The 12,673-nt window shown below is 54.9% G+C and overlaps 1 protein-coding gene across 5 annotated transcripts in view; it reads right to left on the minus strand.

Annotated features, from left to right (window-relative positions):
- ATP2B2 (ATPase plasma membrane Ca2+ transporting 2) overlaps positions 1–12,673 on the minus strand; it is a 352,425-nt gene that overhangs the window by 149,053 nt on the left and 190,699 nt on the right. The window lies entirely within an intron of this gene.

Raw genomic sequence — 12,673 nt, forward strand, 5'->3', positions numbered from 1 at the left:
TCTTCCTCCTGCACCTTCCTCCGCTGCATTTGCATGGTCACTGCTACCTGGTGTTAAACCATTTAAAGACACGGCTGTCTGTTTACTGCCCTCTCTCCAGCTAGAACGTAAACAGGAGGAGAGTATGGATTGCATTTGTCTTGTTTAGGGCTGCACCCCTCACCCATTCTCTCCCTCTCTGACCCCTCCCTACGAGGCCTACTAGAGGCAGGTAGGGTGAGCATGGGGTTCCCAGGCAACCCCCAGAATCATTTCTCTTCATCTTGTATGTACAGGGTCAAGTGTGATACTGAAGAAGGACACTGCTTTGCCCTTCACAGCCTCACAAAACAGAAATCCTCCCCTGATCTAGGCCCTTGAATACAACACTGAATGGGACTGTCCTCAAGGAGCTGGTTGTCTTGAGGGTAGACAGACAACAAATAAGAGAATAAATACTGAAAAGAATGTCAATTGTGATAAATGCTTTTGAAAAACAACTGCTGTGACAGGGAAAATTCTTTTAAATAGATCAGGGAGGACCTCAATGGTGACCTATGAGAAGGAACCTATAACATAAAGCGAAGGGGGAAAAACAGTCTAGATGGGGAAACAGCATGTGCAAAGGCCCTGAGGCAGGAAAGAGGCTGATGAGTTTGAGGAATGGAAAGAACACCAGTAAGCTAGAGGAGACGAGTGAGGAGAGAGGGGTGTAGTGAGGGGTCTATAGGCCATGGAAGGAGTCTGGGTTTTATCCTGTGCAGCATGGGGAGGACTGCAGAGTTTTAAGCAGAAAGCACCACAATCTGATTTATATTGTTAAAAGGATCCATCTGGCCACTTAGGGAGAACAGATGATTTGGGGGGAGCAAGAGAGGATACAGGGGACCAGTGAGGAAGGTCATCCGTTCACTTATTCCACATGTGTTTATTCAACAATGTTCTAATGAAATATCTGACAAACACAATGATGAAAACAAACAAGACTGATCAGCTGAGGCATGACTCCAGAGGTCCAGGGCTTGCCACCAGGAGCTTACAATAAAGGGAGAGGCAGGAAGTCTTCCTGCAGAAGGAGGCATTTAAGTGGGGTTGAAGGATGGCTAAAGGGTGTTCATGGGTGGGCACAGCCTGGGCAAAGGCTCAGAGGTGGGGAAAGGGTCAGTGTGAACAGGAGCTGTACTCCAATTTGTATTGAATGACTAAAGTCCTGACAAACTTAGTGGATGAAATAACTGATGAGGGAGAAGTAGTATGAAGGTGAAGCTGGAGGAAGGTGCTGGAAGGGTAGGTGGGGTATAAATCATGGGCGCACCGAATGGGGGCCAAGGAGCCTGAGCTCTATCTGCTTGGCAACAGGAACACTGAAGGCCTTGCCCAGAGAGTGGCCGGCCAGATGGACATTCTGAGAAGGGCCCCCTGCACTGGCGGCCATACGGGGCCGTGGAGGAGGCTGGGGCAAGACCCAGGGAGAGAGGGTGAAGGGTGGGGCCTGGCTACCCTGCCCATTCTGATTCTATGATTAATAATAAATAGCTGATACTTCATAGAGCTTCCTATGTGTCAGGCACTGTTCTAAGCACTTTACGCCTATTAACTCATTTAATCAGCACAAGAACACTAGGAAGTTGGTACTGTGATTTACTCCCATTTTGCAGGTAAAGCGATTGAGGCTCAGAGAGGTTAAGTCACTTGCTCAAGGTCACACAGCACGGAAGGATTATGGCTGGGAATCGAGCCCCGGTTCTCAGACTCCAGAGTCCACTCTTAACCACTGACCTTGGCTGTCTCCTCTACCTAGGATCCCACAATCCTACATTCTGGCAGAGAAAACCCTCTCTCCACAGTGCCCCTGGCTGCCTTCTGAGGCTTCAAGAATACATCAACAAGCCCCTCAAAGCATGTGAACTGACCAGCTCCCACTCACGGCTCTGTTGCTGACCTGTGAGACCAGGGTGAGTCCCTGGACGTCTCTGAGGGACCTGTGTGCGGTCTGCAAAGTGAGGATGAGAACGCCTTCTTTGCAGGATGGATACGAGAACCACGTGTTGCTAGCCAGGGCGATAACCACATTAGCTAGGAGGCACCGGGCAGGGGACGCACAGAGCCTTTGACTCACGCCTCACCTCATCTCCACAACAGCTACAGTCATTTCTCCCATTTTAGAGGTGAAAAACATGAGGCTCAGACATGAACAACTCACCCAGGGGGACACAGCTTGTCAGTGGCAAAGCTGGGGTTTGAACTACAGTTCGCTCAACAGTGCCTAGTAGGCGCTTAAGAAATGTAGTCACCCCTCTTGCCCAAATGTGGACCCAGTGTGGCTCTGACCCTACCAGGGTTACCGAGTGTCTTTAGGGGGCGAGAATGAAGAGCAGGACATGCTCGATTCCTGGGGTCCGGGCCTGTTGTTGCCGAGGTGTCCGCCTTCAGGGTTTCCTGAACGTCCCCTGTGCCCGTGGGCAGCTGCGTTGGGCAAACGGCCGGGTGTGAATGGCCCTGTTCCTGGCTTGATGTCTGGCCTGAGGCCTTGCCATTTCCCCTGGAGGGCTGGGGCAGCACATAACCTTTGGGGGTGGCAGCCGGTACCACAGACAGAGTCCTGGCCTTCTGGGCTCTCACTGGGCAACCTTGGGCGATTCTGGTCTGGGCCTCGGTCTCCCCTTGAGTCCAGTGCACACAGCAGGATGATGGGGGCGGAGGGGTCGGCTTCCTCCCAGCGGTGCCCTTCCCAGCTGGGAGAGCTGGCCTGAGCCACCGCACTTCCCCCAGCCTGGGTGTCCTCCTCTGTAAAGGGGTCCAGTCACGGCCATGAGGGGTGAAGGGACGCATGTGCGGACAGAGCTGCACACAGAAGCCCTTCGTCAGTGACACTCTTATCGTCAATCCGGTCACCGTGAAGGCTGCAGTGAGGCTCGGGGAGGCCACCAGGTGAAGGCTCACCGGTTACCGTTCAGCACCGGCGCCGCCTGCATTCACCTTTAGCTGCCGCAGTCCCACTGTCGAGGTCTGACTCTGGAGTTCAGAGATTCCCGGGAGAAGTTTTGGAGGTCCCAGGCTGAGGGAAGCTGTTGGAATTCCCTCCCCCTGAGGATGTCTGTGCAGACTCCGGCCTCTGAGAGGGCAGAGAAACAGCCACAAACAGCCTGCACCCCAACGCCCAGCCACTCTTAATTCTATTACCACTGCTTGAGCGTGGGGTGGCCGTGGCCACCGGCTCCTCCCTACACTGGCCCCATTTCAAAGATGAGGAAACTGAGGCCCAGTGAGGTCCAAAGACTGTGGTTGGAGAGGCCAAGCCTTGGGCACAGGAGTTATTCATGGTCCAGCTCCCAACTGGGCATCTGCCATCACCTACCACCTTCGACCGGGGGTTGCACATGGCCTGACACACGCTAAGTACTCAGCCAATATTGGTTTTATTGATTTCTATTCTCTTCCCTTTTCAAGATCCTCTGAGTTTGGAAACCCGAAATTGGCTGGGGGTGGGATGGGGAGAAGGGCCTCGTTTTAATCTGAAGTGAGTCATGTAAGTTGATAAATTTAGAAGTGGCCTAAAGAGCTCTTAATCTCCTGCCTTCAGATAGTTGCTAGGAAGAGGCTGGTTCTCAGCAACCTCTGCGTTGCAAATACACATGACCACACGGCCACTGTCGGTGCCCCGCCCGGGTCCCCCTCACCGGCCTGCAGCACCCGTACCCCAGCTGCTGGGCTGTTATACCTTCTGCCTACCTCCTCCTCTTGAGGAATCGTCCTGGGATGAAAAGGAGCTACTGCTGTCTCAGGCTTGCTCCCACGGACCCCAACCCGAGATCCATATTGATGTGCACACACAGCCACAAGCTCTTTCACTCCAACCCTGTCCCTTCCCCGTGACCTTGACTATCAGCAATGCCTGGGAAATTTCGAATCTTAGACATTTAAAGCCCCAGGGGGCCCATCTGGCTCCAAAGTCCTTGTTTCAAAGATGGGAAACTGGTGCCCAGGGAGGGACCATAACAAGTCCAAGGTTACTTGGAGTGTCTGTCAAGGCCAAGCTGCACCCAGGTCTCTGCTCCCCTTCTCCCATCCCAATCCATCCTGTGGCCCTGGCGCTGCTCGGTGTCTGGACCAGCTGGCCAGCGGGGCTTTTCCTCCCTCCAGGAGGGAGTTTTGCTGTGTCAACTCTGCAGCAACCACCGAGAAGGCACTTGGAGGCCAGGAAGTGCTGGCAGGTAGACTTGCAGGGTGGTTGGCAGGCTCTGCTGACCTTGGGCACAGCCCAGCTCAGCCCCTTCACCTGTGCTGTGGTGAACAGGCAGAAACGTAAAGGAAGAAGCAAACCACTTCTGATGAGAACCCCAACCCAGCAGATACTGCATCTGGCTGCACCTTCTTCTCGAAAGACTTCCTCCCCTGGCAAGAACTCCCTTCTCCATAAGAATCACAGAGTCCCAGACTGACACGGGCGAGGAGGCAACATCAGGCTGGTGCCTGGATGCTGGGGGTGAGGTTCCAGCTCTGGGGAGGGCCAGCTGTGTGACCTTGGGCAAACCAACGTACAGCTTGGGCCTCAGCTGCCCCATCTATAAAACGGGTGCAGTCTGTCTTGTTGTTACTTTATTGAGCCCAGTGTCCATTTTAGCTCTATTTATGGAACTAGAAGAGACTCATTAGGAGCTCATAAAATAATAATTGCTTACACTTCTGTCAAGCACTGCTCTAGGCACTTTAATTTTATTTAATTCTCGCAGCAATCGTATGAATTGGATACTTCTGTTATCTCCATTTTACAGATGGTGGGGACTAAGGCACAGAGAAGTTAAGAAAGTGGCACAAGGTCACATGGCAAGGAAGTGGTGGAGCAGGAGATGGAATCCCAGAGTCTGTGCTTTAAACTCCTCCCTGGACTACCATCTTTGCTGTTTCCTTTGGAACGCCAGTGATTAGGCACCTACTGCATATGGGTACTCTGCTGGGCATGCGATATACACGAGCTTGCTAACTTCTCACAGCAGCTCTGGGAGGCCAGGATTCTCATGCCCATTGTTTCACAAGAGGAAATGAAAGCTCCTATGAGATGCACAGAAATGCCCAAGATCCCACTGTGACTGAGCTGGGGACGCAGGTGGGAGACGGGTTTGTTCCCACCAGCCTGGTGGCCCTAAGTCCTTTATAGGTTTTATCTTATTTACCATATTTCACTGAATCTAAGGTGCATCCACTATAAGAAGCATCCCTACTTTATGTATCGTTAAGAAAGAGAAAGGCATGGCTGGGTCTACTACGATGCGCCACCAGTTGTAACAGGCACCCTGATTCAGAGATGTCAAAACGTGCATCTGGGAATCCATGCGATTCAGCTTTCATCACCACACCCTACAAAATAGGCACTGCTATTACTCCCATTTTACAGCTGAGGGAACTGAGGCTCAGAGATGAAAGACACACAGCTGGTCAAGGCTCGGGCCTCAGGTTTGAGGCTGGGTTGGCTGGGCCCAGACTTGGTCCTGAACCACCATTTACATCACTGCTCAGTCAGGCCACGTGGGACGTGCCCCCTGCCCCCAGCACATTAGGAGGCGGAGAAGACTCAGTCAGCTGGAGCCCAGAGCCCCTTGTTTCCCAAACAGCTTCCCAAGGATCCTCCTCTCCGCCATGGCCTCGACAGAATGCGGTGACAGCTCAGCTCCCAGGCCACCCTGGAGCCGGCACTCAGCCCAGCGAGGGAGGGGTATCGGGCGCCAGGCTGGAGCGGCTCCTCTGTACGAAACTCCCCACGGCCCCTGCAGGGGAGACCCCAGGCAGCCAGGCATGGATGGGTGGAGCTGCCCAGGCCAGTGTGGAGAAGGCCACCACTTCACAGACAACTTCCCTCGTGGTGGCATGAGCGACCTGCTTCTTTCCTTGGAAGCTACATGGCTCTTGGACCCAAAACGGGGTCATCCATTCACAGCTTCCTCCCACAAGCTCTTCCAACCCCAAGCTCCACTACAGCACGACTTCTCTGGGTCTTTGAAAATCGAATCCACCCCACCCCTTTGACTAGGATTTGCCCCTTCTAAAGACATCTTTAAGGAAGTCCTCTGGGGGGTCTTTCCCCAGAAGCAGGGCAGAAATTCAACTTCTTTCAAATGTCTGACATGATTGGGGCTCCACCTGTGACAGTTTTCTGTCCATCATGTCACATACACGATCTTGTGAGACAGGTTTCTTTAATCCCACTTTATATGTCAGGATGCCAAGCTCAGACAGGCAAAGCTACTGACTCAAGGTCACACCGCAGTAAACGCTGGCATTAGGATTTCAATTCAAGTCTTTCTAATGGCACGAGAGGAGGCCACTTTAACATCGATCTCTGGGCAGGCCCTGAGCCAAGTGCTTCCTCTGCATTACTTCACCAAATTCTCACACAAGTAATAGTATGATAATAACAACACTATTATTACTCCCATCTTACAGATGAGGAAATATCCCCTGGGCCTTCAACTGGAACATAACCCCAGGCAAGGCACTTTACTTGAATCCCATTTGCCTCTCACAGCACCAAAGAAGGTGGGTACCAATGTTACCCACTTTAATGGATGAGTAAACTGAGGTTAAGACACTAGTTCAACCACACACAGCTATTTCATGGTAGAGTCACTCGTTAGGATGTGGCTTGGAATAAGCAATTACCCTCCCACACATTAAATTTAAAAAATTTGCAAAGTGCTTTTGGATACATTTTAGCTCTCAGTGATGACTATGATGATTAGCATTTTAGAACCTGCCAATTACCCCACCAGGTGGCGTTGCTGTCCCCATTCTCCAGATGAGAACACTGAGGTTCACGGAGAATAAGTAGCAGATAAGAAGGGACTGTGGGCTCTCAACCCTCTGCCCCGCACTGGTCTCCTGGGGCCAGCGGGGCTCACTCACGCCCCCGGGCTGCCCTGTCCATCCTCAGCTCTTCTCTCTGGGGCCCAGGAGCCCCACAGGCCCTGGGTGAACACAAGGCTGGCTGGAGGTCCCACCCCGTGGGTTCCTGGCTGTGGGCAGCCCCCATGCAGCTCCAAAAAGGTAGAAAGGAGAAAGCGCATCAGAGACCTGGGTTCAATCCCAGCTCTGCCCCCACTTGCCGTGTGACTTGGGCACCTCTTAATTCCCCAGGTCTTGGTTTCTTTGTCTGTAAAATGGATGATAGTGAGGAAACGCGGCACTGTGCAAAGGACTTACTAGCAGTAAATACTCAATAAATACAGTCGTCCCAAGACCCCCTGCAAATACCAAACTTCGAGGATGCTCAAGTCCCTTCCAGGGGGTCTTCTGCATCCGTGGGCTCCACATCTGCAGATATGAAGGCTGACTACAATCATGACTGTAATGGGTTGAATAGTGTCTCCCCAAATTCACATCTACCTGGCACCTCAGAATGTGCCCGTATTTGGAAATAGGGTCTTTGTATATGTAATTAGTTAAAGATCTCAGTCATCCTGGATTTCAGGTGGCCCCTATATCCAACGACTGGTGTCCTGATAAAAAGAGGAGACACACAGAGGGTGAAGTGAAGATGGACTCGAGATGGAGTGATGCAGCTACAAGCCAAGGAATGCCGCGGATCGCTGGCACCACCAGAAGCTGGGAGAGAGGCAGAGGGTGGATTCTCCCTCAGGGCCTCCAGAAGGAACTGGCCTTGCCAACATCTTGCATTCAGACAGACAGCCTCCAGAACTGTGAGAAAATAAATTTCAGCTGTTTGAAGCCACTCAGTTTGTGGTCATTTGTTACGGTGACCACAGGAAACACACAGAGCAGCTGTAGCTACTGCAGTTGTTAATGCCTCTGACTTGCAGTGGCTCAGACCCTTTACCCTAAGGGCCTGAGGGCAGGAGAATCTGCTCCCACTGAGGACATGAAGCGGGCAGGATCACTGTCCCTTCCTTCAAGGGGAGAGCATGGGACCAGGGCGCTGACACAATTTGCCCAAGGTCACCTGCCAGTGTCTGAGGTGGGCCTGGAAACCAGGTCACCTGACCCTCAGACCAAGGCTGCCTCCCCTATACCCAGGGGCCTCTGCAGCCTCAGGAACCCCAGCCTTGATGTCCCTCCCCTTGGTCCCATCAGGCCCAGCCATCTCGCCCTGCATCAGACCCTGCAGAGGTTTCCTGGATTGTGCATGATGATTCCAACGTCTGGAGACCAGGGTGAAGCCCTTAGCACATCACCTGGCACATGGCAGGTTCTCAAGAGATGTCTCACCTATTTTTTATTGTTGTCATACTGCAGTCCTATGTAGTAGGCAGCCTGGGAAACACAGTCCCATTTTACAGATCCAAAACCAAGGCTTGAAGAGGCAAAGGGGCTGACACAAGGGCACTCTTAAGCAGCAGAGGTAGGTTTTAAGCTCACACCTTCTGATTCTCAATCTCGACGCCTTCCATTCACTAAGCCATAAATATGGGCCACACCCTGAGCCCAGCACTCTTCCACTTGCCCCTCACCACGGCCTGAGAAGTGGGTACCACTGTCATCCATTCTACAGATGGGTGAACTGAGGCTCCACCCAACCATGTGGAACACCAGGGCCTTGCCACCTCCATCTACTTTCAGCTCTTAATGAGGGGTAAAGCCAGACATCCAGTTGTCTCCAGCCAGTGGGACATTCTCCCAAAATATTTTGTTTGAGGTTCCTACGGGGACGGAGAAATGAATTACTGCAGGTTCAATGTTCTGGCTTTGGAAAGTGCAGGGTGGGCTGGGGGGCGCCCAGATTCCAGGCAGGACACCCACCCCTGTCTCCCACATTGCACTGTGTGCTCCAGGCAGGGCTGGGGGAGGGACCTGTCCACCCCCTACAGCGTGTGTGTGCACGTGGCACCCAGATCCTGCACCTCAGACACCTCCACTGCAGCCCTTTGGGAGCTAAGGGAGGCTGAGAGGAGTCATAGTCTGTACCTCAGGCTCCCCCACGGCCCCAACCTTGACCATGCAACTACTATGTGCCAGCTGTTTCTTAATTTTAATTTTAATTAAGCAGCTCTGCCCTAAATCTATCCCCCTTCTAGAGAAGGGCAGATTGAGGTTTACATGTCCCCCACTGTCAGATGGCTGGGGAGAGGCACCACCAGGACTCAAGGCCAAGGCCCAGGACTCTCTTTGGAGCCCTCATCCCAGCCACACTGGATGCGAAGGTTGCCCCGCTCCCAGAAGGGCCTGATTTAACTGTGCAGGTTGAAGCCAGGGGCTGGGGGTGGGACGGGGGACTGGAGGGCTGGAGACCCGAGTTTCAGTCTCCCTCCGGCACCAACTTGCCAGGCACCCTCAGTTTCCCCAGATGTGGCAGTGGCAGGGGAACAGCATGATGCCCAGGTCACCCCCAGCTCCAAGAGCCTGTGAGCTCCCCGAGCTCATTCTCATGCACCTTGGCTCCCCCAAGGCACAGAGCCACAGAGATGAGAACCCTGGGGCTCCCGTGAAAAGGCAGCCCCCAGGACCTCCTGACTTACTGGGAGACCCAGAAATCTGCCCCCACCAGGTGATTCCTTAAGTGCAGTCATGTTTGAGACTCACCGACCTAGAAGTTCCCATCCTTGCTCCCCCTCCTGACCTTGGCCAATCGCAGCAGCAAGGTGCTCTCCTGCCCTGGCTCCCGGCCCTGACGCCAGTCACAGCTCTGTGCACAGTCCTCTCCAGGAGACCAGGGCCCCGGCCACTGCGGGCTAAGGCAGGGCAGGGACAGGTCTGCCCTGGTCACACACGAGGACATTGAGGAGCAGAGAGACAAAGCGACTTGCCCAAGGTCACACAGCTGGCCAGGAGCAGAGCCTGGGTCTGGTGTAAGCATCCTTTTAACTCGGACTCAAACATCTGCGGGAAACCAGGGGCCCAAATAGGCCTTTGCTGCTGCAAGCCTGGGACCTGAGATGGGCTAGCAAGACTCCCCACTCTCCCTAGAACACAGTATGACCTTGGACAAGTCCCTTCCCCTGGCTGGACCTCAGTTTCCCTCTTCTCATTGGGTCTGGGCCAGGGCACTTCAGAGCGCAGTCTGCTTGCCTTTCTAGGTGCTGTCAGTTCCATGGGGTCATGGGATGGCAGAACTGTCCTGCTGCCTAGGACAAGGCCACGCCTGCCTGTGGAGGGCTCTGCCTTTACCCACAGGAGACCCTCTGGACCCTTTCTTGGAGCCTCACCCCCAAATCCTAAGTTCTTGGCCTACTGGTGCTCAAGAAGTTGGCACCCCAAATTGGAGCTGGCCTCCCACAGGAGGGGAGAGGAGGAGAGGGTCCAGGAGGGCAGGCAGGGAGCCTGACGGCCTGGCTTCCATCCCATCTCTGACACGTTCCAGCTGTGTGACCTTGGGTAAGTGTCTTCACTTCTCTGTGCAGCTTCCTCATCTGTGGCGTGAGAATAACAAGGCTATGAGAGGCCCCACTGAAGCGACGCACGCAGAGTCATTAGCTCAGCGAATGCTAGAGGGCTTATTATTATCTACCCCCGTCCCTTGACCCGAACCTGTACTGGGCAGGGAGAATTGGGGTGGGGGTAGTGTGAAAACAGCGGGAAGGGACCAGCCACGGGCAGCTTTTCTGACCTTCGGTTTGAAGAGGACTTTGGAGGCTGCTGGAGGCGTCCCAGGACCCAGCTTTCCGAGACCCCACAGCCGTGTGCCGGTTTTCTGGTGCCAGAGAAGGGGGTGGTGGGTCTAGTCCGGGCTCCTGGTGGTCTGGAGCTGCCCCCAGACCAGTGGCTGGTCTGCCCTGGTGGGCAGTAGCTGCCCCCGCCCCCTCCTCTTTCCTTTCCAACTCTGGGCAGCCCTCTCTGCAGAACATCAATAACCCAAGACGGCCTTGCTGAGCCCAATCATGGCTTCCTGGGAATGAAGCCTGGCCCTCCCCTTAGGCCTGTGTGGGAGCAGGTGTCCCTCTGTCCCCACAGGCAGTCCATGAGACGCAAGCCTCTCCAGTGCCCAGAGAGGCACCTTCACCCCCATGGAGGATACCTAGCTGCCGAGGGGCGGGTGTGCGCACACAGCACCTGCAGAGGTGCTGCATCTGTGTGCCTGGGCTGTCCTTGTACCTGTGCAACCTACATTCACCTGTGGGCGCATTCCAGCAGGCTGTGTGCCTGCCAATGCACAGACAGGCATGCAGATGGCACTCAGGACACCACATGTGTGTGCTTGTCACTTTCACAGGGGCCAGCTCTCACATGGACACATGCCACATTTGCGGCTGCTGCAGGGCACCGCGGCGTGCAGGCCGATTCACCACCCATGAGCAGCCTACTGCATTCCTGTGTTGGTGCTACATGCATGTGCGGGCATGCTGCATTCACAGGTATGAGTGCGTGTGTGTGTGTGCGCATGTGCATGCTGCATTCGTGTGCATGCTGTATTCTGCAGGTGAGCAGTGATATTCAGGAATGTGCGCTGTATTCACATGTGCTGGGTGTATCTGAGGGCATGGGCACGCCGTATGTGTGTGTGTGATTTGAACATATACGATGCACTACTCTGTGTACTATATTTGTACATGTGCACCTGTGCAAATCTGTGGATGTATATATGCCTTGATGAGAATGGGACTGGGGGTACAAAGGTGGCTAAATAATACGGGCCATCAGCCTCTTTCCTGGACCCCGCCAGCAGGGTTCCCCCAGAGCTGCAGCCCCCTCCCTGCCACTGCTCCTTCAACGAAGTTAACAGGCGGAGGCCCCCAAGGCCTGTGCGCCAAGCCCCCTCGTACTGCACACATCAAAGCAGAATTTCTCCGGAGGGCGCCCGCCACTCCTGGAAATGCCCCAAACATCAGCTCTGCCTCCTCCCAGCGATTTGGAGAGCAATGCAGGCGAGGAAAGGAGCCTGTTCTGTGCCAGGCAAGGGGGTTCAGGGTCACACCAAGACCCTGTGCTGGTCCCGCCTGCTGCTCACTTACCCTTCTGAAGGTCGAGCCAGGCTGGGTCTCTGGGTGGAGGTCCCCAGATCCCCAGGGCTTTTGCCTGTCTGGGGCAGGCCAGCCACAGAGACCCCTCCCCACATGACCTGGGTGAGCAGAGGACAGCCGTGGCGCGGAATGGCCACTTGGCTAGAAAGGGTGGCCGCCCCTAGCAGCCCACCCTTGGGGAGTGCAGAGGCCCCCTGCTGGATTTCCCCATCTTGACCCAGCCAGGGAGCAGGGAGGAGCCCCAGGTGCCTAGGGCTCAGCCAGAGGCCACCGAGGCTGGCAGAGGAACGGGGCTTTGGGGAGAAAGTGCCAACTCCACCACCCAGCATGACCGCTACGAAATGGCCCGGCCATCCCGCTCCTGCCCTTCTCCTGGCCATCTCAGGGACCGGGGGACTTGTCCATGCCACCACACACCCTGGCTGGCCTGACCCGGAGGTCCGGGGCACACAGCAGCCCACCCCACCAAGGGGACCCTCCACGGGGGCCTCCCTCTGCCTCTTTCCTGGGACTCTGGCCGCAGTGGGCAGGGGGCACCCTCTGGTCCTCTGTTTCCCTGGGACGCAGCTCAGATGGAAAAGAACCTTGCCCCGCGCTGCCGGCTGGCCGGCCCTTGCGTAACATTCATTAGGGGCATTTGCTGTCCAGAGGCTGCCGGAATCTGCCTGAGATCCCGGGTATCCGCCTGTCCGAGGCCCCCCTGCCCGTGTCCCCAGCGCCCCAGCCCTCCCCCCAACACACGGACCCTCACACTAGTGTCTCCCTCAGCGGCGGCTCCCAATGCAGCC

This window comes from Balaenoptera ricei, chromosome 11, assembly GCF_028023285.1.
Source record: "Balaenoptera ricei isolate mBalRic1 chromosome 11, mBalRic1.hap2, whole genome shotgun sequence".
Lineage (NCBI taxonomy): Eukaryota > Metazoa > Chordata > Mammalia > Artiodactyla > Balaenopteridae > Balaenoptera > Balaenoptera ricei.